This window comes from Typopeltis vanoorti, chromosome 2 (assembly GCF_054136105.1).
Source record: "Typopeltis vanoorti isolate ZY-2024b chromosome 2, IOZ_Tvanoo_1.0, whole genome shotgun sequence".
Taxonomy (NCBI): domain Eukaryota; kingdom Metazoa; phylum Arthropoda; class Arachnida; order Uropygi; family Thelyphonidae; genus Typopeltis; species Typopeltis vanoorti.
The window spans coordinates 51,041,091-51,067,675 of NC_143550.1; the positions used below are offsets into that span (position 1 = coordinate 51,041,091).

Genomic DNA, 26,585 nt, shown 5'->3' on the forward strand with positions numbered 1-26,585 from the left:
ACTAGAAGGAAAGTAATAACAGGTTCCATATGTTTCTATGTTCAGAAACCACTCACTTGGCTAATTTCGACTTGTCTATTTAAAAGCAAAAGAAGCGAAAAACGTTTATAAGGAGTGTTTTTTTTTCTCAAGCAGGGATTGCATTTCCATAAAATAAGACAAACCAACAGATAAACGCACGTCAGTCTCATACAATCAAAAGTTTTTGATATATATATATATATATACTATCTTTCCTCTGCGTTTCAGTCTAAAGTTTGTAAAACTTTTGCTCTCTCATTTACTGCATTTAAATGCGTACAGAATGACATCTGTTTCAGAATTTCAGTTTTTAATATTTGCATCATGATCCGAGGGTTTTGCCGTATCTTTTTTTATTACGTTTAAAGAATTTAATACTTTGTCCACTCTTAAAGTTATGACGTCAGAAATAATCTTCTTGTCACCTTATATTAAGAATAACAGTTGCGAATGCAATAAGCTTTGTGTAAGAAAAAAAAAAGTGTTTTCATTTTCAGCCATCACGGCAGAATTCCTGAGTGAGTGTTTTTATAAGTTTGAGAGTCTTGATTAAGTGCATTTATTTATAAAATCCACAAACCCCATGTACATCGTTGTTAACTCTCTTTTAATCAGAGAAAAGTAAAGATAATTCACTTATAGTATTTCTAGCCATTTGTTTAGTTCTTTATTAAATGTGGCAAAGGCGAATAAATATTAAATAAAAGCTTTCTAAAAAATTAAATGTGGAGTCACCTAAGTAAGTAGAAGGGTTTTTCATATAATTTTGTAAACGTATTTATAAAAGCTTTCATTTTATATTAAAAGCTAAGAGAACACGTATGCTTTGTTGACTTACATTGACATGTGGGTGTGCCTCAGTGAATTTTGTACATGAAAAGAGAAGACGCTGATAACTCAGCATTTCTTCATTTTCATTCTCGTTTCATACCTATTCCCATTTTCAACTTCTTTAAAAACAGGTGTGGAAATTATCGTAGTTAATTTCGCAGTAGCATTCTTATATAAGTGATAGCTCACTTATTATACAGAAGTTAAATCTACAGTAAGTTTTAGGTACACTTCGCAAAAATCCTTAGTAATTATTGGACTTGTTTTGTCCATCAGTCCATTTGTATTTTATTCCTTAGCTAGGGTTGAGGCGAAATTTATTGAAATTTTGTGTAGGAAAAAATCTTTCAACGATGCAAAGTAATAAAGTTTCGCTCTTCTGTATGGAATTTAATGAAACTTGTTAAGATATCCACTAAAGTTTGTATGGTCAGTTCAACTTTGATTTTAACTAAACAATTTTTATTGGCATTTTTTTCCAGATGTGTGCTCAATAGCAATCATTTTGATGTGGCTAAATGGATTTTAATTTTGCGGATAATATTGCAGTTTTAGCTGATAACGAAAACAAACTGAAAGCGACCCTAACAAAGATGGAAGAAATCTTCACACAGTACAGCCTAAAAATTAATTATAAGAAAACAAAATTATTAATTACAAGTAAAGCAAATCCAATGAAAATAAACCTGGAAATAAATAATAACCTACTACAACAGGTATCCTCTTTTAAATATCTTGGAAGTCTTATCATAGAAGATGGAAGAAACCAATCAGATATTAAAGCACGAATAATCCTAGCCAACAAAGCATTCTATAACAGAAGAAACATTTTTACCAGTAAAGGACTTAGCATCCAGCTCAAAAAAAAGGCTAGTGAAAACATACATATGGAGCATTGCATTATATGGTTGTGAGGCCTGGACTCTAACATAACAAAATATGAAAAAGTTGGGGGCATTTGAAATTTGGTGCTGGAGAAAGATGGTGAAAATTAGTTGGACAGAAAAGAAAAGTAATGAAGAAGTTCTGAATATAGTTCATGAAGAGCGGTCATTAATGAAACACATCAATAAGAGAAGAAAAAGCCTAATTGGACACCATTTGAGGCATGGGGGGACTGATTACAGAAATAATGGAGGGAACTGTAGAAGGAAAGAGGCCACGAGGCAGACCAAGAATTTCATATATAAATAACATGATGCTAACTAGCGCTAAGAGTTATGAAGAGATAAAAAGGAAGTCACAAGACCAGGATGTTGTGATGTGCTGCTATATTTACCAATTTTCGGATTGATACACCAAAGAAGAAGAAGAAATGGATTTTAATGCAGTTTGCAATTTAAGAATTCCACTAAAATTCTTTACACCACGTCGAAATTTTAATTTTGTTTTAATCAGACCATTTTATGATATAGTAAGAAATCATTCATAAAACCAGCAAAAAAAGTCTATTTCGTAATATCATCCTTGAATAACGAACGACCATTAATTTATCACGACCGTTGAACCTAGAGCATTTTTATTTGGATATGTAGTGGGGAGATAATTCTATTGTACTTAATTTTGACATTCAAATGTTTGAAACCAAAACTGAAATTACTCCATATTTAATAGAGATCGTTAACGCTAAATTTTATTAAATTCCATGAAGCCCTGGATGCATTATTATAATTTCAACTCGTTTTATCGATAAAAACTATTTATATAGAAAAAACGGAAAATGCATAATTTTGGTATCGAATCTAAGTCAGTACCAAAGAGAATGACTATATTACAACATATCAATATGGTCAAATATACATAGTTGGTAGGCTGTTTTAATTACTTGAATACAATATTTGAGCGTTTGTAGAGCTAAATTTTAAATATTTCCTTCAAGGCTCGACAAATTATTATTATTATTATTATTATTATTATTATTATTATTATTATTACTTTACACCTCCAGGGCATCCAAGAGACTCAACGAGGGAGGGTACCTACTCTACAACTCTGTCTCCACCAATCAAGCCACCAACTACAACGAACCGCAACTATCATCATCATCTACACCAACACTACCTACCACCCATCACCACCACCACCATTGGTATTTTCACAGACAATCACAAAACTGATTGTCCACAGCATAAGTTAGTATCAGTTAGCACTGATACTAACCACTCTGCCAACCAAGCTGGCAAATTCAGCAAATTATGCAAATTCTGTTCTGCTCGTAAAAAATGTAATCACCCAAGACCCCCACTCCCTCCAAATTTAAATAATGTCCCAATAATAGAAGATCCGTAAAGTAATCACTTTACGGATCTTCTATTATTGGGACAGTGGTGCTGCATCTGTGATTTTATACTTTAGAATATATTGTTTACATTTTTATTTATTTATTTTTAAATTAAATAGGAGATAATATATTTTGTCCATTCTGCAACTACACTCGCCAGCTATCAACATGTACGCACCGTTGGCAAGTGGACGAGCGTATTTGTGGAGCCCTGATTTTCAAATTGAATAATAACATCACGTTAACTTATGTCTCGTATTCACAAAATAATGAAGTGATATTAAAAAAAAAGAGACAGTATTCACAGGTTATAGTTCTATTTTTGAAATATCGAACCGTTTTGGGCTTTATGTATTGTATAAACTTTGAATTTCGTAATTTTGCTACTCTGTATGATCAGATTCAAACCAAAATCAAAATAAGGACTACGACAGTGCTTGAAGTTGTTTAAATAACTTAGTGAAGATTGCTTGTTGAGCTAAAAATTCCTAATGCTGAGATCTTCCTAACAGTCAGTGACAGAAAACTTGAGTTCAATCACGTAATGAAATCTAGCTGTTCTGTAATTATTATAATGAAATTTAAAATCTGCTTGACTAAGTAAAATCCAGTTTATTGTTAATCGACCTGTTATCACTATCATATATCACAGTTTTATTGAATAATACAAAACTATCGTTCGTATTCAATAAAAATATTGTTCGTCTTTGGCTGTTTGCATCGAATGCAGAATTTTGGTGCTTTCCTGATCTGCCAGTAGTGCCTCCGTAGCACAGTTGGAAGAATGACTGTTCGATTTTAAAAATTCTCGATTCTCTTCATAACGGAATAAGTAAAAATAAAGGAATTTTAAATACTTTTTCAAATGAAGGTGAGTTATTGGGTCTCATGCTGTTGGCAAGGTTTTCTCTCCTCGAAACTCGGGTTTTTACCTCCTTGCGAAACGAACACGGCTAGAGAATACATTATTAATTACCAATTATTATTTTAAATCAGTTGTCAAAGAATAACATATTGTGCAGTGTAGAATGATTTTACACGATGAGTGTTGGAGGCTTCGTGGTCGTATCACATAATAACGATAATAATATAAACCATGCACAACAATTTGCGTTATTTTAACCTCATTAAGTTTCCTTATATTTGATTTACTTTTGATTATTTATAATTTTATTACAGAAATGAAAGCTTATTGTAAAGATATTTGTTCTGAATTTTGCTGGCACTGTTATATAATATAAGAGAGAAATGTTATGTATTCGAATCGCCGGAAGCGATTGTTTTACCCTCGTTTCACTTACGTCATTGATGCTCCTGCAATTGTTTTCTCCACCCCCGCGTAATTGTGTTGCTCAAGGCTATCATTAATATATTACGTGTTCTACTTCTAGATGGGAAATATAATTTCATGAAAGCAATCGGAAGAGAGATCTTTGTCTTATGATATCCATGGTGATGATAAAATACCCTTCACCTCACCTCAACCTCACTGTCATTTCTTTTTCCTTTTTCTTTCTTCCTGGGCACACTGACACCTTTTATTTTTAGTGGGCCAATGATAGGATTGCTTTACTCTAACACCGTAAATGTGGCTGAGGGAAATAGCGTAACGAATGGAATGGATGCGAAGAACAGGTTTTAATTGCGACTGGCAGATGTTATTTTTTTTAATTTGGTGTCATCGATTAGTCGAACTGGAGGATAATATGCTTTGCGTATCGTTCGTATTGAATCAAGAAATCCTAAGGTAAGATTTCGAACCATCATTGTTTTAGTGTATTATGTTTTCCGTTTGCAGGATATTCGTACACGTGGAGGGGGAGAAGGTTACGGAGGGAGTGTGCAGTGAAAGTTGAACTAAAAATACCATGCCTAATCTAATGATGTATCTGATATTCAATTTAATATCTTATCAGCTCGTCAAATGCGATCATGGTTCAATCTTTTTTCAGCAATAAACGTCTCTTGTTACACTTTCAAGATGCTGTTTTGTTAGGTCTTTAGTATATATAAAGTATCGAGCTCAGTAATATTCAGTATGCAGGAGATTACATCCATACTCCGTTACTGAGGTAAGTTGCAGCTAATGTTAAATTGAGCATTTTGTTTTTATTATATTGCTTATATTTAAACATTTTTGTTTGACACGAGAAGCTCTCCATTGCATACTTCACTGTGCAAGTTGCACTCCTGTGTTGTACTTGGCGAAGATGCAATCATTTAAAAGTAATATCACTCGCATTTGTAGCCCCCATATCGCTGCGACCTGAGTTAAGCAAGTCTTGTAAGAATACACCAAAAATGTTTGCTTTTCTAGATCTTCATTATCTATATTTTCATCTCTTCCGCAATGTAAACGAAGAGCAATGCAGTGTTATTTGAGCAAGTGTAAAATGCTTTTGAAAGTGTACCAACTGTAACATAACACGTACAGTAGGTTATAAACAAGAATGATATGATTACATAAAGAGGGATACTGCATTGCTCACGATCTTTATTTTCGATAAGATAAACAGTATGGAAAACAGATAATCATGATAAACTCTCTGTACCTAAGGGGGAAACAAATCAGTTTCCCATTTTCATTACTGAAGGATATCGTCATAGTTTAAGAGCAAGTTACAACACCTGATTTTATTTCTCAGCTACCTTGCTACGTAGACTGAATGGTGACTATGGAATGTTTTTGCTCATTAAAATTTCTTTAAGTACTATGCTGAACGTCTTAAGATTATAAAATGTTCAGAATTTTAGCCTTAATATATCTGCACTCCCTAACTTCAGTTGTGCAGAGGTTTCAGCGGTAGCTATTGTCACTAGTATCGGTGTTGTAAGCGAGAACTATGGCTGTCATGAATGCGTCGTTAATCAGGAAACGGAAGAGTTCCATTGCCAACAAGATTACGAGTACATTCACTACAAGATGAGCACCTGTGCAAAAATTCTCTCGCACTTCATTCGCCATGTAGTCGCACGCATGTACTCACTCACTGTTAGCTAATACGTGACTAACTTACAAGGAAATTTGTGTTCCTTTAATACAGCTAAAACATTTTAGCTGTATTTGATTTAGATTAATTGATTCAAGTGTTTTATTGCATCGGCCTTCTTTGAAATTAAACTTGCATACTGAATTAGTATCCTCATGTATGGTAGGATTATTGCTTGGCTTAATCGTGTTTCAAGATTGTTTCGACCGTTAAACGGGAAAGCCTGCTCTAAAGATCAAATATGGTTTGTTTCGCATCTTAGATAAGCAAGGTAGAGGTTTCACACCGTGCGATAATATTTATCTAACCACTTAAGCATTTCTGTAAACATACATTCGTGGTTTCAAATCCTATTGTAAAGGCGGAAATTGTTATCTTAACGATGAATTAGAACCTCAACTGAAAACCAGTTTTCACATCTGAAGCTAGCTGACTACATATTTCGCAGGCAATCGGCTATAGGCAAAAATAGTCTCCCAGCTCCTTCTTCACACTGATTGAAATTAGTTGGAATCGCTGCAAAGGCCGCTGTGAAAAACAGTAAATTGTGTGTGTTAATTGCTTGTGTTCTCTGAACAGTTCGTCTTTTATTTATTGTCTTGCAGATGGGAGAAGTAAATATTCCTAAAATTTCAGGAATGGAAAACTCCTTGCCATCTCCATTACGAGGTACTCATTCTTTTAAACAGTATAATTTTTTTTCGCTTCCTAGATGATTCTAATTCAGGTATTCCCAACAAAAGGACAAATGTATCGTCCTCAGGCACATTGGAAGCGCTTCTTTAGCACTGCGAATACATAAGTCCAGTGGCGACTCTTTCAGGAGCTATATGGTTAAGAATGTTCACGAAATAGTTAGTTAAGAATGAAAGTTTTTGTCTGAAAACAATGTCATGTCTCCGTCCAATTTGGGATTGATGTAGAACAAAGGGTTCAAGGACTTCCCATAGCTCGATCGGTTTCGACGATGCTCTTTAGTTGGAAAGACTTGGGTTAGAATCCCATGTAAGATGCGAATAACATTTATCAGAACTTTTCAATAGTGAGTTAGTCTGTCCCATAGGTGGTGGAAAGGCACCCCCCCCCTCAAAAAATATTTCGCATAGCAGACAAACCACCAGAACTACGCGCACACGGTTACAGCAGCTATAATACACTATATGCAAACAGGATTAACCACCCTAACATAGCAGGTTTTTCTAAGAAACCAAGTTAGTTATTTGGCAGTTACGCCTAACACACAACGGAAGATGGGAATTGGACAGAAGATCCAGAACAAGTTCAACGCTTATGGCCACTCTCCTGGTTATATCTCTCTCACACACACCGTTTTCTGATATGTTGGAGGAAGAAAGACAGGGAATTTGCCACTGGATCTTTTAGTATAGTTATGCCAGGTTGCCTTGAATAAGTACGTCGTATTTGTTATTGATCTGTATTCGTGTATTCCCAGTGGTAGCTAGATGCTGCACTTTTCTTTACTATGGCAGTTATGAGATTTGCAGCTGCTTCTGAAGTATACTCTAAAATTCTGTTGTTTCCCAATGACACTTGGAGTATCACATACTTCATTCTTAAGTAGTGCAACTTCGTTTTGTTGTCATCTGTTGATGTTATTGTGAATGGTTAGCACTGAAACTACATTAAGGTATAGTTTTATACGATCAATTTCAGTAGGTGTTACGTAGATGTATTTCAATATATATAAAAGAGTACTTCGTAATTTACTATCGAGATGCTTAGATATTTCACTCACCTGAATTCTACAACTGAGATTCATTATGGGCATTGCAATACACGATCTGAAATCAAATCGAGCAAAAACTGAGTTTCCTGCTGTGCTCATCTTGCCATATGTTGGAGGAATAACATTAATGAACTGCTCATATCAGCTAGTATGAATACTGTGGAAATGAAAATATGAAAGCATCTCGTCTTCATCTTAAAGTGTTAGGCGCAATGTCTTCACAGCCAATTAACTTGGCTTACAGAAAGCTAATGTTTTGATGAGCCGTTTAATCTATATTCTATGTCTTTAATTGCTGATCTGTCTTGCAGGATGAAAAACCCGAGTTCGTGCCACCCTATATGAGACTGGCGAACTCGTCATCAGTTTGAAAGTCCCTTTATAAATACTCTTTGCATCCTAAACTGAATTCGAAGCCATTCTTTCACTGTCATTACCATCTTAAATATGGAGACTATCTCAAAGTATTCTACATTCCAATTCATTACTAAGAAGTTCGTGGTTTGAATTGAAAATTAAACTCCGTTTTTTTTTATTAACACCTGGAAAAATGAGTTTCTATTTCAAAGAAACACGCACAAATGTGTTTTTTAAAGCAACAACACAGAACTGAGCATTTATGCTCGGTTCTGTGTTGGTTATCAGTCTGTGTTGTGTTATCAATTTCACAGATAGGATTATCATAAATGTGCATTTATGATAATCCTATATGTGAAAGCTGTTTAAACCTATTGTACATTAGTACCATTTTTTAAGCCAAGGATTAATCTGTAAACTAAACCCTCCTTTATAAAACTAAACGATACGTTTTCAAGTCACTAAAAGCCTTTACATAAATTCGTGGCGGTGGTCTCATAGCGTGTAATAAAATTCGTCTACCACCTAACGTTTTACACAAAATATCCATACCCAGTCCGTTGAATAGAGAATATGGAATAACTACTCGGCAGCTGCACTCTCCAACTAGGGATGTGAGCGCAACCAATGTAATCAAAACCTTTTGATTATTACATGCATTACATAAAGAGGAAGACCTCAAAGAACAGTTTCGCTCACGGATAACACTAATGCTTGTGGTTCGCGTGATTGATGTTCAACGTGCGTGTATAATCCGATTTCATAGTTAGGCACGAAGTGTAAAGTTGCTTAGCGACGCAGACATCTAGGAACTCCGACACTAATAACAGCCCATAAATACGTAATATCCGTTTTATGTAAAGCGTTAAGCATTTATAAATATTTTTAGAGTTTGAATATTTCTTAAGAATCTCTAAAAGAAAGTCTCATATTTAATTGATAATCAAAATGATTTTTTTTAAAATTATCAACCTCTGTTTTTATACTTCTTGTCAGGTTCAGGGATACATTTAGAGATGACTCGAAAATGTGAACAGTTTTCAGAACTGTATGACATGTCCAATTTTATTGGAAGATAATGTGATTTTAGTAAGTTAAGCGAAATTTATTATGAGAGAAATGCGATGGATCAGAGAAGATCAAGTTTTTACTTGAACTTGTCTATTCCATGCTCAAGTACAAAGGATGAATTAATCTAGAAATCAATAAAGGACTGCATGCCAGTCATTTTCTGTTAAGTGTTCTGTACGGAAGCCTTTGGAGACGCGAATTATTTGTTCTATCAGTTAGTTTCAAAAATAATTCTATTATGCGAAAAAAATATTATAAAATAATTATGTGAGAAATAAAATTTGTTACATGTTTGAAAATAAATAAAAGGGAAATTTAATTTTTCATACTGAGCACGCTACAATTAAATGATCATATTTCTTCAATTGAATGACATCCGTTTACCAATCCCATAATGCTCTAGTAACTGGAAGGAAACTATAGTTACAAAAAAGTAGAGTTTCTGTGTACAGAGGAGATGCAGTATAATATTCGAATTGAAATTTTACTGCTTACTTGTTGAACCAAAATAGTAATAAATAGAATTCTGGTTTATCGTTAAATACGAGATTGTTTTAGACGTGTTATGTCGAAGTTATTGGTGTACTTCGAGTTTCAGGTGATAACTACTGTTAATTACTTATTCAGATTGCCATCATAATAACTTTGTCCATGAAGCATATTCTGTCCGTAAATTGCATATTCTCTGTGACTCGTTCATCAGCTGACTGTCCCCGACATACACCAACTTGCTTGGCTTATAATTATGGACGAATAATTATTAATTCCATTCTATATTAAAGTATCTCTTGTTTTTAATCTTCAGTTACTTTTAATTGAAGTAAAGTGAATCAAGTCAGTAATTTTTTTTAAACAAAATATCGCTAGCAGGACAGATTTGCTTAGTATTTGTGTGACTCATCGTAGCCATATTTACTTCATATAAGTATAGAATGAATAATCACTCTTATTCTTCTCCGCGTGTTAGTTATAGGTCCCAAACTAATTTCCCGCTGCATCAGGATACTGCAGTCGAGAGTTATTGATGTTCACTTTACAACAGCAGTTTTTAGAACCTGTTGCCTGCTAGCAAACATCATCAAGTCCTTAAGTACATTAAGGACTTGATGATGTTTGCTAGCTGCCCGTGAAATGTTTTCCTAAAACTAAAATGCAGTCCATCTGGGCCTCTAACTCAAAATCTGTTTCAAGTTGTTTTTTTTATTATTATTTTATATTTCAATATACAGTGGTACCTTGGATTGCGAGTAAGTTGGTCTGCGTGTTTTGCAAGACGAGCAAAATTTTTTAATAAATTTTAACTTGATAAACGAGCGACGTCTTGCAACACGAGTACTGTATTACCTATACGCTTTGTCTGCAGAGCGTCACGTGGTCACAAGCCGCTCGGGATTGTGGGTAATCGTCTCGCATGCTCGGTCTCAGTCGGCATACTTCATTCATATGGTCAACATTCGTGCTAGCGTTGTGACCACGTGTGTGCGCATAAAGCATTTTTTTATTTTGTGTCCAAATGTAGTGACTGTTCTTTATTAACTGTATACGACAATGGTCCCAATGAAGAAAAGGGTTGAAAAGGAAGGCGGTAAGAAGAAGGAGATAGTTAAGAAGGAAATAATCGGGAAGTACGAACACTGTATGCAAGTGGCTGCTATCGCAAGATTTTATAAGAAGTCTACGTCAACGATTTGCACAGTATTAAAGAAGAAAGAACTAAGGGGGGAAAGATGTAGCAAAAGGAGTCACAAGAGTATCATAGCAACGGCCACGTATTCTGGAAGATATTAGAAAGGTTGATTTTGGTGTGGATAAACGAGAGGCAACTACCAGGTGATATTGTGACCGAGAACTTGATCTGTGAGATGGCAAAGGCCTTTTACGCCGATCTCGTAAGTAAACTGCCAGGTACGTCTACAGAAAACGAAGGAGGGTTCAAGGCGAACAGGGGATGGTTTGATAACTTTAAGAGGAGAAGTGGCATCCATAGTGTTGTTAGGCACGGAGAGGCTGCGAGTTCGGACGTAAAGGCAGCTGAGGCGTTCGATGCCGGGTTCCAGAAGCTCATGGTTTCCGAGTGTTACCTGCCGCAGCAAGTTTTTAATTGCGATGAGACAGGGCTTTTTTGGAAGAAGATGCCAAAGAGGACCTACATTACAGCAGAAGAGAATGCAATGCTCGGTCACAAGCCCATGAAAGACCGTCTCACCCTCTTGCTGTGTGCTAATGCAAGCGGTGATTTCAAAGTCAAGCCCCTGCTCGTGTGTCATTCTGAGAATCCGCGAGCCTTCAAGAAATGCAAGGTGCAGAAGAGGCAGTTAAACGTTATGTGGAGGTCCAACAGCAATGCTTGGGTCACTCGTATCTTGTTCGTTGAGTGGATTAACGAGGTCTTCGGTCCTGCAGTGAAGAAATATACCTTTTTAAGGAAAAAAAATTGCCACCTTGCTGGTTATGGATAATGCTCCTGCTCATCCTCCAGGCCTTGAGGACGACTTACTGGAAGAATTAGAGTTCATTAAGATCAAGTTCCTTCCTCCCAACATTACTCCAGCCCATGGATCAGCAGGTCATTTTGAACTTTAAAAAGCTTTACACCAAGGCACTATTTCAGCGATGCTTCGATGTGACCGAAGGAACTAACCTTACCCTCCGAGAGTTTTGGAAAAATCATTTCCACATCGTAAACTGCGTCAAGATTATCGATAAAGCCTGGAATGGGGTCACCAAGAGAACCTTTAATTCTACTTGGAGAAAACTGTGGTGTGATTGCATCGAGCGGTTTGCTCATGAACAGGAGCTGCCAGTTGTCGATGAAATTGTGTCCTTTGGGAAGACCATGGGACTGGAGGTGAATGAGGACAACATTCAAGTGGAGAAACATGGCCAGGAGTTTACCACCGACGAACTGATTGGATCTGCATCGCGAGCAACAGTAAGAGGTTATGTAGGAGATCTCGTCTGAGGAGGAGGAGAAAAAAACGGAGACATCCCTCTCTTGAAATGAGATTAGGGAGGTGTGTAAAATGTGGGAAATAGTGCAAAATTTTGTTTAAAAAAAAAAAAAAGCACCACCCGAGTAAGGCTGTGGCAGTGCGAGCGATGAATCTTTAACGACAATGCAATGTCATATTTCCGGGAAATCCTCAAAAGGAGGCAAAAGCAAATGTCATTGGATAAGTTCCTTGTTAAAGTCGCACAAAAAGAAAGAGTCAACAGATAGCAGTGATTCCGTTAGTGACAATGAAAGTCGTCCTACCCAATACAATTACTGTAATTTGTAATGTAATTAATAAATTCGATTACTTTATGTATATTACATTTAAATAATAAAAATATAAAAAGGGTATACATATATAAGGTATACGAAAGTACTTGAATAATTTCACGCTAATCTGCCACTTATTTTTAAACAATTGTCTTCTTCACCGAATAGATTGAAATTATTTTACTAGGTTAAATCATTAATACATCTACATAGTCCAATTACTTTACAAATGTATGTTTTTCATTTTTAACTTCCTGACACCTAATAAATAACAATACGGCACTGGTTATGAAGTCTGAGTCTGACCCGAAAAAGGCTTGTTGCCGTTCCCTATTTAGATCTAACGTATGGAGACGATAGTGACTATGGCAAGAACAATAATAACGCTAATAATTCAGTTTCTAGGCGTATAACAAATAATAGGTTGTCCCTATCTTCTGATATGTGCAGGAAACGATAATACGAGTACAAAATAATCGCAAGCAAAAACTTTCTTCACTAATATGGATAATGCTAGTTTCTCCGTGGCGTGGTGATCCAGTGTCTTGTAGGTATAGCTTACTCACGGAAGTACTCGACGTATGAAATGGCTGCTTGTAAAATCGATCACTTTGGCAACATATGGTTCCTTCATCCTTTCCCTTAGGAGATTCATTAGCCTTGATAGGCACTCTGAGTAAATCTGTCTTTAGAAATCAGCTTCATTTGCTGACGTTTCCAATTACTGATTATCTGCTTGCATCCGCGCAAGAAATTCCAGCTGGAAGGCACTTTCTTATTCTCGCCTCCTAGCCGAAGGTGTGCAACATATAAATGCTATAAAGGTACAACGAAAATGAATTAATTATTACATAATTTGCCTTGAGCAATTCGTTTCTGAAATACTCAAGTCTCTTGTACTATACACGTGAATTTTCATCCGTTGTATTATAAGCGACTTTAACTGGATGAGATATGACGATAATATTTCCTGTTCGTTGAAATTTGACATTTTGACATAAATTATGCGATTGTTCAATACCATATTCATTTTGTTATTGCAACGTAACTATTGGAATGACTACGATTGTGAAACTTTAGTTTTAATTTTTTTTTTCTGATGCAGTCGCTAAAACTGCAGTCTGGTTTCATGAATAACTTGGATAAATCTTAATGGAAATTACGCTCTCACGGCTGCAGTATGTACAGCAACCTGAATTATATTAACTTGCATCTGATTTATTTGCAGATTATGTTTATTTCCTTTTGAACGTAAGTCAAGTTGAAGCATGACTTCTTAAAATATTGATTACTGTAATACTAGAAAGCTCCATTAACTCTGGAAGTGGAGAGGCTGTTATTCTTCCTTCTGTTTTGCCGAGATTTTAAGAATTTAGAGAAATAATTAACTATAGAAATAAATTTAGTAACTGTTATATTCTCTAAAATTTATTTTTAGATAATTGAAGATTCAAATACATTAATTATTTTAATCCACTTTACCCAATTCCGGGTGTCGAATGCATAGCCTCTGCTTTACTGGCAATGAAAATGTATAATTTGTAAAATTATTATTTATGAACTTTTCACCCTTGACAAAACTACGCGTAAAAGAGTATGATCAAACGTCAATGAATGTGGGTTATATATAATTGTTTTCTCTAAACCGCGTCATGATCATGTGAAAAGCCTAGTCTACAGAAAACTTAATTATTCCAAAGAAATGCCCATTTGATCAGGGGCGCGCTAGTAGCGTCCTGCGCCTGTGTGCAAAACTTTAGTTGGCGCCCCTATACCCCTTCCCCCAATACAAAAAGATTGCTTTATGAAAACGGATTAGTGATTAAAAATGAAATACGAAATATATTAATTATAAGTTTATTGAACAAAAAGCCGAAATTATAAAAAAACAAACGTACAAGAAGGGTACAAAAACAACAAAAATAATTTGGAAAAAAATAAAGTAAATAAATAATAAAATAAATAATAACTTACACGTATATAAAATAGGAACGTATTAAACATTACTGGGTAAAGAAATAGGTAAATAAATATTTAAACAGAAATAAAAATCATAGTGAATTGAACTTTTCTAGTTTTCATTAATGAAAATTCTCGAATAATATCATATATATCAAGTTGATCCAAAATATCTGACTCTTGATATAATGGCAAGTTTTGAAAGTCTGTCTTGTACCATTGTAGAGCAAAAAGTTTTTAATAATTTTAAGTTCAGAAAAGGACCGTTCCGCAGATGCTACAGATACCGGTAACGACAAAAGAATCCGTTTTGATAAAGTTTGGATAAACTGTGATTAAGTCGTTTGAATAAATATACTGAATTATCTGATATATATCATTTTTAAAATTAGAAATAAATGGTTGACAGTGTAAAATTTCTTCGCATAAATCGTCTGCGTCAATGTCTGAAAGATTCTCATGTGTTAATTTTTGTCGTGTCCGCGCGGTTAGCCTAGTGGCTTTGCGCTTCGAAACCATATGGCTGGGGAAGGAGTGTCCTCGGTTCGATTCCCGTCGGTGACGTGAGGAGCTTAAGGATCAGCCATAGCCAAGTTAGCCGGTCTTGGGTGTGGACAGCAGAGTTTTTTCTTCCAGTTTATCTGGGGGTTTCATCCGCAAGCAGGCAAACCGGACCCTTGAACACACGAATCTACTGCCATAAATACTTAACCCCCACGAGGGGGCTCAACTCGCCCCAATAGGGACGGGGGAGAAAAGGGAGGAAACTCCATATGAATAAATAAAATTTTTGTCGTAACGTTTTATAACAAGATAATAAATATTTTTATTTTGTGAAGTACTTAACAAATACAAAAACTGAAATGAATTCATATGTTCTTTTAATAAAGTAAATCTTATTTTCAAAGATTGTAATGTTTGATCTATTATGTAGAGAAAAAAATTACTTTAAATGAAATTTCAGGATCTACTATATTTTCACTTTCATGTTCGTAATCAGATTGTATTGTCTTTTTACGTCGCCTTAGTGCAGGCATGGGCAACCTTTCCTAGTTCGGGGGCCAAATTATCATTCTGCCTCTGAGTCAAGGGCGAGACCAAATTAATCAATAAAATAAATTAATATTAAATGAATTAAAACAAGTTGCTACTTCATATTTCATTTATTTATAATATAATGCTTTGGTATAAATCTCTACATAAATTTTATAATATAATGAACGACATAACAATTTAATGTGAAGATTGGCCTTGTAATTCAACTACGAGACTATCAATATTGACGTTAATATTACTTAATGATAATCGCATAGAATTTTCGAGGTTTTCGTCCGTTATTCTTGTCCGAATTTTTGATTTATTGTATTTCATCCTCGAAAAAAACTGTTCACACGTATATGTGCTGCCGAAAAGACAAATGATTTTTCTTGAAAAGGCAAGTAAATTTGTGTATTTTTCTTCCACCAAATAAATTGTATAAAAATCCGTCAAAGCAATGTTGTTAGATTGTGATTGCAGCACTAAATCCGCCTGAAGCTCAATAAGTTTCATCTGTAAGTTTTCTGGCACATTATTTACATCAGCATCCATCGGACGAGCAAATATAGCGAATGTGGAAGCTTTGTTTTTGAAGTTGGCAAACCTTTTATCAAATTGCTCTATTAGTGCCTTCAGTTCATCTACATAACAATTATAAGGGATATTTTTATGAGTTGCTAGAGTAGGAAAATTATAACAATTTTTAGCTCTTATCTGACTTTCCAACAATTTTAGTTTATTACAAAAAGCTTCGACATGTCCATGCATTCATGAACCAATTGTCCTTGTTTTTGCAATTTAAGATTCAGTTCGTTTAGGTATCCGGTGACATCTACAAGGAATGCTAAATCACACACCCACTCATCATCTTTTACTTGGTTAATTGTGTTTCCTTTTATGTCCATAAAATCTGCAATGTCTTGTCTCAGATCATAAAATCGTTTTAACATTTTACCTTTACTCAACCACCTCACTTCACAATAATAAGACACATCTTCATAATCCGAAAATAGGTCTGCCAAATACTCCTTAAATTGGCGGTGATTAAGTGCACGTGACTTAATAAAGTTAATACTGGCTACTACAACTTCCATAACATTTGTGAATTTAATCGATTTGGCACACAGATTTTGTTGGTGGATAATGCAGTGAAAATTTGTTAAATTTTCTGGATGGATCTGTAGTTCTAATTGCTCTTTCATGAACTATTCCAATAAATCCCTTCTGTGCACCAACCATTGCAGGGGCTCCATCAGTGCATATTCCAGATAGTGAACTCCATTTAAGTCCAAATATCTCGCAGACTGTGTCTTTCAAAGATATCTTCACCGGTAGTTGTTTCTTTTAACGGACGAAGCGCCAATAATTCTTCTGTGATGTTGAAATCCGCATCAACTCCTCGAATAAATATTGCAAGTTGTGCTGTATAGAAGGCATCGGTGCCGTCATCCAAAGCAATTGAAAATGCGTCCAGTCTAGCAATCTTCTCTTTTAAACTTTTTTTTGATATCATCAGCCATAATTTCTATCCGTCGGACAAGAGTACGTCTCGACAAACGAATATTCTCGAAGTCTTTTTTTTCTTTTCAGGACATATTATACTTGCAACATCCAGCAGACATTCTTTGATAAATTCTCCTTCACCAAATGACTTAAATGCTTAGAGATTTTTTCGCTTACCACAAAGCTGGCTTTGACAATGCTATGGTGCTGCGTTCTTTGCTTGTTGAACATTTTCTGCTAGGTATCCAAGTTTTTCAAATTCTGTATTTCATCTTTTTCGTAGTTGTCCATCAATTTTTAGGTGATCCGCATGTCTCGAAGTAAAGTGTCTCTTCAAGTTGTATTCTTTGTTGACGGATACGGATTCGTTGCACAGAAAATATACAGGCAAACCTTTATTCAGAATAAAATAATAATCCTCCGTCCAGTTGTCTTGAAATTGACGATTCTCTGCATCTACTTTTTTTTTTTTTTTTTGCAATAACCCTCTGACGTTGTTCCAAATTTATAAGCGATATTCAGAACTGTCAAACAAAATTGTCTTTTACACCGCAGGCACTGAACAGAACATAACATCAATGAAGGCACTCAACAAAGCACAACACTAACTCAAGTACCGAACTGACACGTTGTAATACGTTCACACACGCCGCTAGTCAAAGTGAGAAAGAGACCTTGGTTGGAGAAAACATAGTGTGTTTTGTGCAAGTCATATGACGTCAGCTTAATGTGAGTTGGTAGAACACACCATGTTTTCTCCCACCATGAATCAGACAAACTTCGCTGAAATAGATTACGGCCCTCGAGTTACCAATATGTGCCTTAGTGGTCTACTACTACAAAATACAGATTCTGCGTCAAATTTTGCTGCAGTTAATCTTGAGCATTTTTCCATTTCTTTGAAGTTTCATCAGACCTATAATCATTTAAAAATTTATTTAGATCATTCAAAATGTATCTAAAGCAAGTTGGAGATTCATAGATGAAGACTGCTGTATTTTGCTGCCAAAATTCACTTTATTTAAAATATCATACAAAATCTTTGGGGCCCGTGTGCGTCGCACACATTGCACATATGGCCGGCGCGCCCTTGCATTTGATATTGATGTCCTTTAATTTGGAAATCTTTCCAAATTAAAGGGCAACCACAAATTCCAAGCGGGGAAGAACAGTTTATAATGGCTTTTCAACTGAATATCAAGTAGTCGACTTCATCCGGAGGTGGAGGATTTTTCTTCAAACGGTCATCCAAGCAACAAATACATTGAAAATAAACCTGGGAATTTAATATTGTCTTAAAATTGCAATAATCAGGATAGTAAAAGTCTCCTCTATGACCTTAGATATATCTCTTTTGAAAATACTTCACCAAAGAGTATTTCTGACGTATTTTTCTAAGTACATCTTGATACCTTCTGAAAAAGTATAGCTGCTGCACCTACTTTCATGTAGTGATAGGACTGAATGAAATTGGCTAGACACTTCAACTGATATAGAATCATGAAATCAGTAACATCTCCGCCTGTCGATATTGTCATAACCACTGCAAACTACCAATGTTGGTAGTATATGGAACCCTTTCATCTTCGTTTTATCTCTTCTCGGAATATAGCGTTAGCACAGCTCTTTCGCAAAAGCGTAAGCGTGCCATTCGTACACGCAAGTCTTCTATTTTCCCATCACCACTAGTTATCCAGCAGCTTCTGCGCAAAACTCATTTTGATCATGATTGGTTTCGTGTTCTGTCGTAAATGAAACGTGCAAACAAAGAGTCGATCGTGTTATTATCTCGTCAACAACATGAGAAATTAGTGAAAAGAAGTTCGTACTGCTGCACACTGTAATTCGAACAAAGTTTCAAGATAAAGTATTCAGCTCCGTGCTGAGGTTTGCGGTTTCTTTCTTTCTTTTTTTTTTTTTTGTCTATTACCTCATTCCTGTTTAGACTGGTTATGTAGTGAGGAATACTCGAGTTCCATTTATTTTTCCCACAAAAATGACCACATTGGATACTAAATATTGTTTTTGAATTATCCGGTTTCTATTTTTCATTCGCGATTATGTTCTGATAGTTGATTTGTATTAGTGCACGTGCATTTCAGGTACTATTTGAATTCTGTATGGTATTCAAATACGATCTACATTCTATTATGGTTTTACTATTTATGGGACTACAGAGAAATGATGAAGCTACTCCCTGTCATCTCTCTGTGGTACTATAATCTCACCCAGCAGTATCATTACGTTTTTTTTATGATAGAATTAACTAATTAAAGCTAGCTAAGATTAATTTTCTTTAGTAATTTATAATTATTACTATTATTTCCTGTCCACATGGCGACATAAATTCATTTATGGTGGTAACGGCATGATCTCCATGAACCATCAGAATTGTTTGTACCAGAATGTACACATAAATAATATACTACCAAATGCGTTCAAGTTCAGTTGTTTTATGTTTTGTAAAGAACGAAAAATCTAGAGTAGTTGCTTCATCAAGCGATCATACTAAAGAGAATAATGTTTTTCAAAACTATGATCTCGTAGTCAACTAAGGAAGTATCGAGTCAGTAATTATGCATTTTCCCCCTTCAGAACAGAAGTCTTATTACATAATGAAATGATTGCATATTTTTAAGAGTCTGATGAAAAAAAAAATAAAGTAAACTCGCTTGTTATTCACAAAGGAATTTAAGGAAAATATACGGAACGTTTTAATACATTTTATATTTTTGACTGATTAAAGTCCCATTATGTTATGTACAGTATATTTTCCATATACTGTACATAACATATACATAACATAATTAATCTTAGCTAGCTATACTTATAACATTTAATGCTGTATTTAAAATTACCCTTGAATTTTATATGTAATCAATTATAACATTCATTTCGAAAACAAATACAGTACATTGTTTGCTTCTCTAATCTCACTTTATTTAATGCTCACTTTGCAGGCACGAATTTACACCATTCAGTCTCTGGAACCTCAGTAAATTTTACTTTCCACCAGTGTTTGCTTAGCACATTTTCGTTACTAACAATTAGTTCAGCTTTGCACTTTCTCCTTTTCCCCCACTCATCTCTCCAGTTGGCTAAAGGTAAGTACCGTATAGCAGCAACTCCTTAGAATACCCGCAGGTCGCAGTAATTTTCGTTACAGCGATCATGCTGTTCAGTCTCGTGATAAGCGGCATTGGCTCACATAATTACTGCACATTGTTTATTCTGATAGTGGTCTGATTAGGTGACCGTTTCTTACCCATACCATAGGGTACTTGACTTTACTATCGTTGAAACCATAAACCGTGCTAAACCTCTTCTTGTACGGTACAAGAGTATTAAAAATGGTCAATGAGAAATGTCAATGGTTGGATAACTCAAACCAGATGAAGATTTTTATAAATTATCGGAGATTTCAAATAAGCATCCATTTACACAATTCAAAATCTACTGATCATTTAATCGTAGTAACGTGATCTCACTTTATTAGCCGAATGAACTTTTAAAAGGATTTGGTCACTATGCACGCAACTCTGACTCGTGTATTAGGACAGAAGCTCTAATATAATATGGAACTGTAACTTATTTTTATTTATCTGCAGCGATTGTGCAGTAAATCACTTTATTTTTCATTCTCTGTTTCAGAAACTCATTTCACTTAAGCTCTAATACATTTTTGATAAACTTATCAAATTATACAAAAGTAAACGCGTGCCACTTTATTGCGCTCTGTCTTCATGCGTCTGATGTTTATGGAATGTTTCTTTGCTATTAGGAAATAATTCATTGTAGAATCATAATGTCAGCGAGGAGTATCGAAATTAAGTTGAAAACACTTAACGTAGAGCTAATTAAACTCAGGTGTTTGGGTATGAAAATTTTAAATTCTAATTTAGCTAAGTACAACATCAGTATAGTATGAAGTTTCCTGTGGTTGCGCGTACATAAACAACAGAAGATTGTTACGCAATCTCCGCTGCCTGGATTCGACACAGGAAAAAAATCTAAATGTATATTCCCTAACGTTTTTTTTTTTTTTTTTTTTTTATAATCCGAAAGGAGCATGCGTAGGTAGTCATTCGGTGTCTGCCTTTCGTCATCATTGGTAGTTAATTTCATTTCTACCGACGAATTGTGCATGCTCTCGCTTCTACAATTCGTCAACATTTCTGTCAACGAATTGTAGACGTAAGAGTGAAATACGACAAACACCTGCTACTCTACATGTTCCGAATCCAAACTAGTATATACTTCGTAACCTTTCTAGAAAAAGGATGGCTATCAAACATTCGTATCTAAAATATCTTTCATTTTGTGCAATCCAAAGTGTTTTTTTTTTTTTTTTTAAATAGATCTTCAACTAGTATTTTATGTCTTATTCATTTAACAGTAAATGTTCATGTGACTATGAATAAGAAACAAACGATTTTAAGTAAAATTTCTCTTTGGCCTTTTTCTCGCTGAATAAGAAAAATCTGTCCTATATCAGAGATAAAATCTGCCGAATGTTTTGATTTCTTATTTTCTGCATTCTCCGCTAAAATTAACGAAAGAAAAGAAACTAAACCGTTACTATTTTTGAATGGTAATCAATTGGAACTGGAAATCGGATCTTTAGAACAGCTTACTCATTCAGAACTCTAATAAAGCATTTATTTTATGCCCTAATGTTTACTTACTGTTTACTTAATAATATATTTTAGAACAGATGTTTTACTCTTCAAAATCCACAATCAAATAATCTAAATATCTTAACGCAATCGGAAGAAATGTTCTTTGGTTGGAAGGACTGAGAATCGAATCCTGCCAAGAACGGGAGAATATTTAAGGGTTTATCAAATGGAGAAGAGTATATTTTCCAAAAAACTGGAAAATTTTCCCTGCGTACCTGAAACTATCCGTAGAGCACACGTTTTCGTTTCAGATGGTTTGGAGGGTTAAATTAAATTTAGAGTCACTTAGTTGCTCAATATAATCTAATCTTAACCTTAACCTGCCAAACAGACTTTAAAATCCATAGTGTGATTCATTTTAGTCTTTTTAAGACAAAATCCTATACTACATTTCCGGAAAGGAGTAGGTGCGCTTTATATACCCTACTGGTTTTTACCTTTTCAGCCGTTTCCGACCGTAGGTGACTTTGTAGACATTGCCCACAAAGTATTCCTGGTGATATTTTTACAGGGTAGTTCACCATTGCTTTCCCCAATCCCCCAATTTTATTCGGACTCAGGACCGGAATATGGCTGCGACGTATTCATGACTGTAACCTATGTGTGTGTTGAAGGGATCGGTTTGCCTGTTCTGGGGAACGAAAAACCCAAGTTTCCGGGTGAACCCCCCCCCACCTCCGTATGAGACCGCCTAACTCACCTTTAATAGAAAGAGACCAGATAAAGGTACCTCACGTCACTGACGGGAATCGAACCCAGGTCTTTCTGACCAAAGGGCTTCGTATATACTGACTGAGCTACGGAGACTCCTTATATACCCTAACTTTTATTTTTTGGAAATTGGTAGGTATCCTGTCCTCTCTCTTATCATTGCCAAGTTTAAGTTAATTTCTTCGACTTAATAGAAAAGAGACGATGTTCCTAATCGTAACTTGTTTATTTATATGTACTTCTGTTTGTTCTGTTGTCAAGTCGTCTGAATTGTAGGATTAAAAACTAGATTCTTCAAGAGAAAGAGAGACCAATTTTCCCCTTCCCTCACTCCAAAAGTTGCCTAACTCTGAAATTGGCTGCAAGTATGCAGAGAAAAGCGCCTTTTAGTTCGCAACTAAAAATGAAGATAGAGCTTATGCATATCTAGTTTTATGGAAATTAATACCTCAAGCTATTTGCTTCCAACATACACGAAAACTGAGGAAAACAACAAAGGAAAAATATAGTCAAAACAAAGAGAATGCCTAAATAAACGTAGTAATGCTGATAATCTACATTATTGGAGCGGAAGTTACCATTTCTTTTAATTCTAAAGAATAGAATCAGATAAGTAGCCACTTCTGAATTTCAGCCTGCTTTCTTGGCTCATTTTTTTTTTCAGATTAATTACATAAAATAGCCAACGCATACGAGTCGAAAATGAGTTGAACAATGGGACCTGTAAATATTATCTGCGGTTTGCTTTTTTCTTCCTTCTTGACAGGCTGTCCTGCATTTTAAGTTTGGTTTGATTTTACTGGAATTGGAAAGAGACATTAAGAAATGTCGAGAAGCAATTATATTCAATCTTTTTTCAAAGGTGGGTAAGCTATGCGACGTGTAGAAGTGTTGGGGAAGGAAGAGTCGGCCTGTAATCCCATCACTTCATTTTATCTTGGACAAATTCTTCAGGAAACAACTAAATGATAAATAGCTTATTAGATTTCAATCATATTCCAAATATGATTGAAATCTGACCCATGCAACATATTGTAGCGTCTCAGAAGATCCCCAATGGGGAGTGACGCTTTGGAAGGTTCTATATTTTCAAAGTCTGTAGTTATTTCATTACTTGAATTTAACGCTTCAAACTTGACAGCCTTGATGCTGTTGAATGCCCATACCTCTGTGGAATAAGAGTAGTGGGCAAGTAATATCCTACATAGAGCCAAAGTTAGGGTAAGTTCTAATTTTTGTAATAAGTCATTAAGTCTTATCGAAGGTTTAAAGTCCACGAGGAGTTCTACTGCCAACTTCAATGAATATATCCACCAGCAGGCTTCACTACAAGCTGGGTATTTGTGTACTGTAGCTACCGTATTTATTCCATTAATGATCAGTTTGTTTTACTACAGAATTGTTTTTCTTTAATTCACTGCCTCTCTGGAATATTTGCATATGTTTTAACGCTTCGAAGTATTTTGTATGCATACTATTGTTTTGCAAAGCAGAACTTATTTCTCTGGGGTTATTAATGAAAAAGCATAAGAAGCTTACCTTTTTAGCTCGTATCTCTTTATTCTTTCCTTCCTTCCTTCACTGAAGAAATATAATGAAGAAAAGTTGGTCTTACTCATACCGTGCAAGCTGTAAAAGTGTAACAAGGTGCTTAAAAATTCTAAACAGGCAAAAGACTGGGCTGTACTGGCAGCTATTTAACGTGAAGTTCGATGTATACCTCGAGGGCAATGCCGAGATATATCCTGCAAAAACATTACCCTTCGACGACTGCTGGTTGGGGGGGGGGGCTACAATCGGTCTGGTTAGCAACAAATATTCTATATCAGAAATACGAGATTCCTAAGAAATAGTGAGTGTGGAATCCGTCACTAAAGAACTCCCAGATCTAAAAGAATGATTACGCTTTTAATACCCGAGGAAGGAGTAATTCGGTGCATTTACTTTTTTTAAAGTTACGGGCATTAAATTAAAAGGAATTTATTATATTTCGATTTTTCCCTCTAATTAAACTGAATATTTTCACGAAGATTAATATTAGTATATTAATATTTTTCATGAGTAATAATTAGCGGCTAGCTGAGAACGTTCCACAGGTCAAACGATGTTCGAATCCTGTAAGTGATGTCACCAGCACATTAAGGTTTGGAGTTGGCTGACTCGATTGTTTAGATCAGTGGCTCTCAATCCAAAGTTTGATATATTTCTATAAATTTTTAACGGATCCGGAGACCGGAAGCTGAGAAACAGTAGTTTCAGATTATAAATACCTTCAGTTACGAGGCGTGCTTATTATGTATTTAAGTTGCATATGGTTTCAGGACGGTTTCTGTTTCGCAAGGATCAGAACCCATTTTGATAGGTCAAAAAAAAAAAATCCAAATATTTATATCCGCATGTGATAGACTAAATCATGTTTACTTGAAAAGCTAATAAATCTTCTCAATAAATCGTCGGATTCAAACCTAATGGTTTCTAAGTATACAGTTGTTCTGACTCAGCTACAGAGGCGGCGGCATTGTCACTGGAGAAAATTCGAGTATCTCAAAAGCAAAGTCACTGAAGAACACGCAGTAATCAGAACGAATACACTCGTTGGGATCTAGGTGGTCAAGTAATTCTAAACCACAACATACTACCTAGCATTTTTTCCCCTGTACCGAAACAATTTTTAAGACCATCACTGTTTCGGATATTCCTAGATATTTTGATTTGATTTAAAACTTGCGTTATCCATTCAGCTATTTTATTCTTAGTTCTAACAATAATTAAGTTGCAAAATCTTTATTGGCTAGTAAGGAAAAAATTGGAAAGAATCTGCATTACTGAAAGTATATATTTCCAACGGAAGTTTAGGAAATTTTGCAGCGCATTAAATGTCGTTGGTGGGCCAAATGAGATATTCCGGAACCTACTCTAGAAGACTAGCATCGTCACTTTAATGCCACTTCAGGCTTCAAGTAAACGTGTCCTAGATGAGAGAGAGGGGTCTAGATAATTTTCAGTGATACAAAAACTCCTCCGTTTTGGGATGATCCAGATATTTAAATGATTTCGAAACAAGATGGTATAATAAAGCGTTTTGTTTACATGTAAAGCTAATGATCTTTTTTTATCTATATTTAAATTAAATCTAAATTTTTCTCCTTACAAATATTTAGGCTGTATTTAAGTGGAAATACAGAAATAGGTATAAATAAATTGTCTTTAAGTGTAAAGACAAATGATCTTGGTAACTTGTTCACTAATTTCCCGCCAACCGCAGTATTTTTTGAACTATGAGGGCCTGCTTGTTCTTGATCGTCTTAAAAACTTATATAACGAAATATTGCTTTTCTTTCAATTTGTATTTGAAAGAAAGTGAATCTTAAACGCAAAAAAAATCCCGCATGAGCTATATTGCGTTCAAGGGAATTTTTGCCCAGTTAACCAATAAAATATAAACAAACACAAATTCCTATTTTGTTAACTTTTTTATTTTATTGGTTAACTGGGCAAAAATTCCCTTGGCATTTTCAGCTTCATGACCTGAAAATGGCAGTTAACTTGGACATTCGAGACAAACTACGAAGAGAAAAATCACCGAGGACTATAGTGGATTATAAATCTCTACCCGTGGTTCTTTTTTTCGGACGTAAATTTTTTTACTCAAACGTTCGTGTAAGCTATAACTGACACTGCTAATGAATTGCCTACTAGTCTAATATTGGGGGCTTAATAGAGAATGGATAATATTTACTTACCTTCTACATCGTGGTGGTCAATCACACCTGAACCATTTTCAAGTCCCATTAATTCATTAAGAGGTGTGTTCGGCTCCATTGTCGCTAGAATTTCACTTAGAGTCACAAAGTATTGATGAAACTACTGTGTTCTTAATCCACGTATTCCCCCAAACGTTAGGATCACCCTCTCTTTGCGGTGCATCAACCAGTAAGTTCTCCTTCTCCGCGTGCTCATTGCGTCTTGTGTAGCCCACACGCACACATGGGCAACCGTTCTCACGCGAGGAGATGGGAAGGAGCAGAAGTAGTAGCCTGATGCTCAGCATCAGCGGTATGGATGTGAACGAGTAGTGCCCTCTTTGGGAAGTACTGACAATGCGTTGTTAAGCAGTATAAAGTTCTGGCAA

At 35.3% G+C, this 26,585-nt stretch overlaps 1 pseudogene across 1 annotated transcript in view; it reads right to left on the minus strand.

The window, feature by feature from the left end:
* Nucleotides 1-26,385, minus strand: part of LOC150109007 (BDNF/NT-3 growth factors receptor-like) — a 233,062-nt pseudogene extending 206,677 nt beyond the window's left edge. The window contains exon 1 of the transcript XR_016549163.1: nt 26,197-26,385. The product of XR_016549163.1 is annotated as a BDNF/NT-3 growth factors receptor-like (transcript). The remainder of the gene's footprint in view (nt 1-26,196) is intronic.
* Between the last annotated feature and the right edge of the window lie 200 nt (nt 26,386-26,585).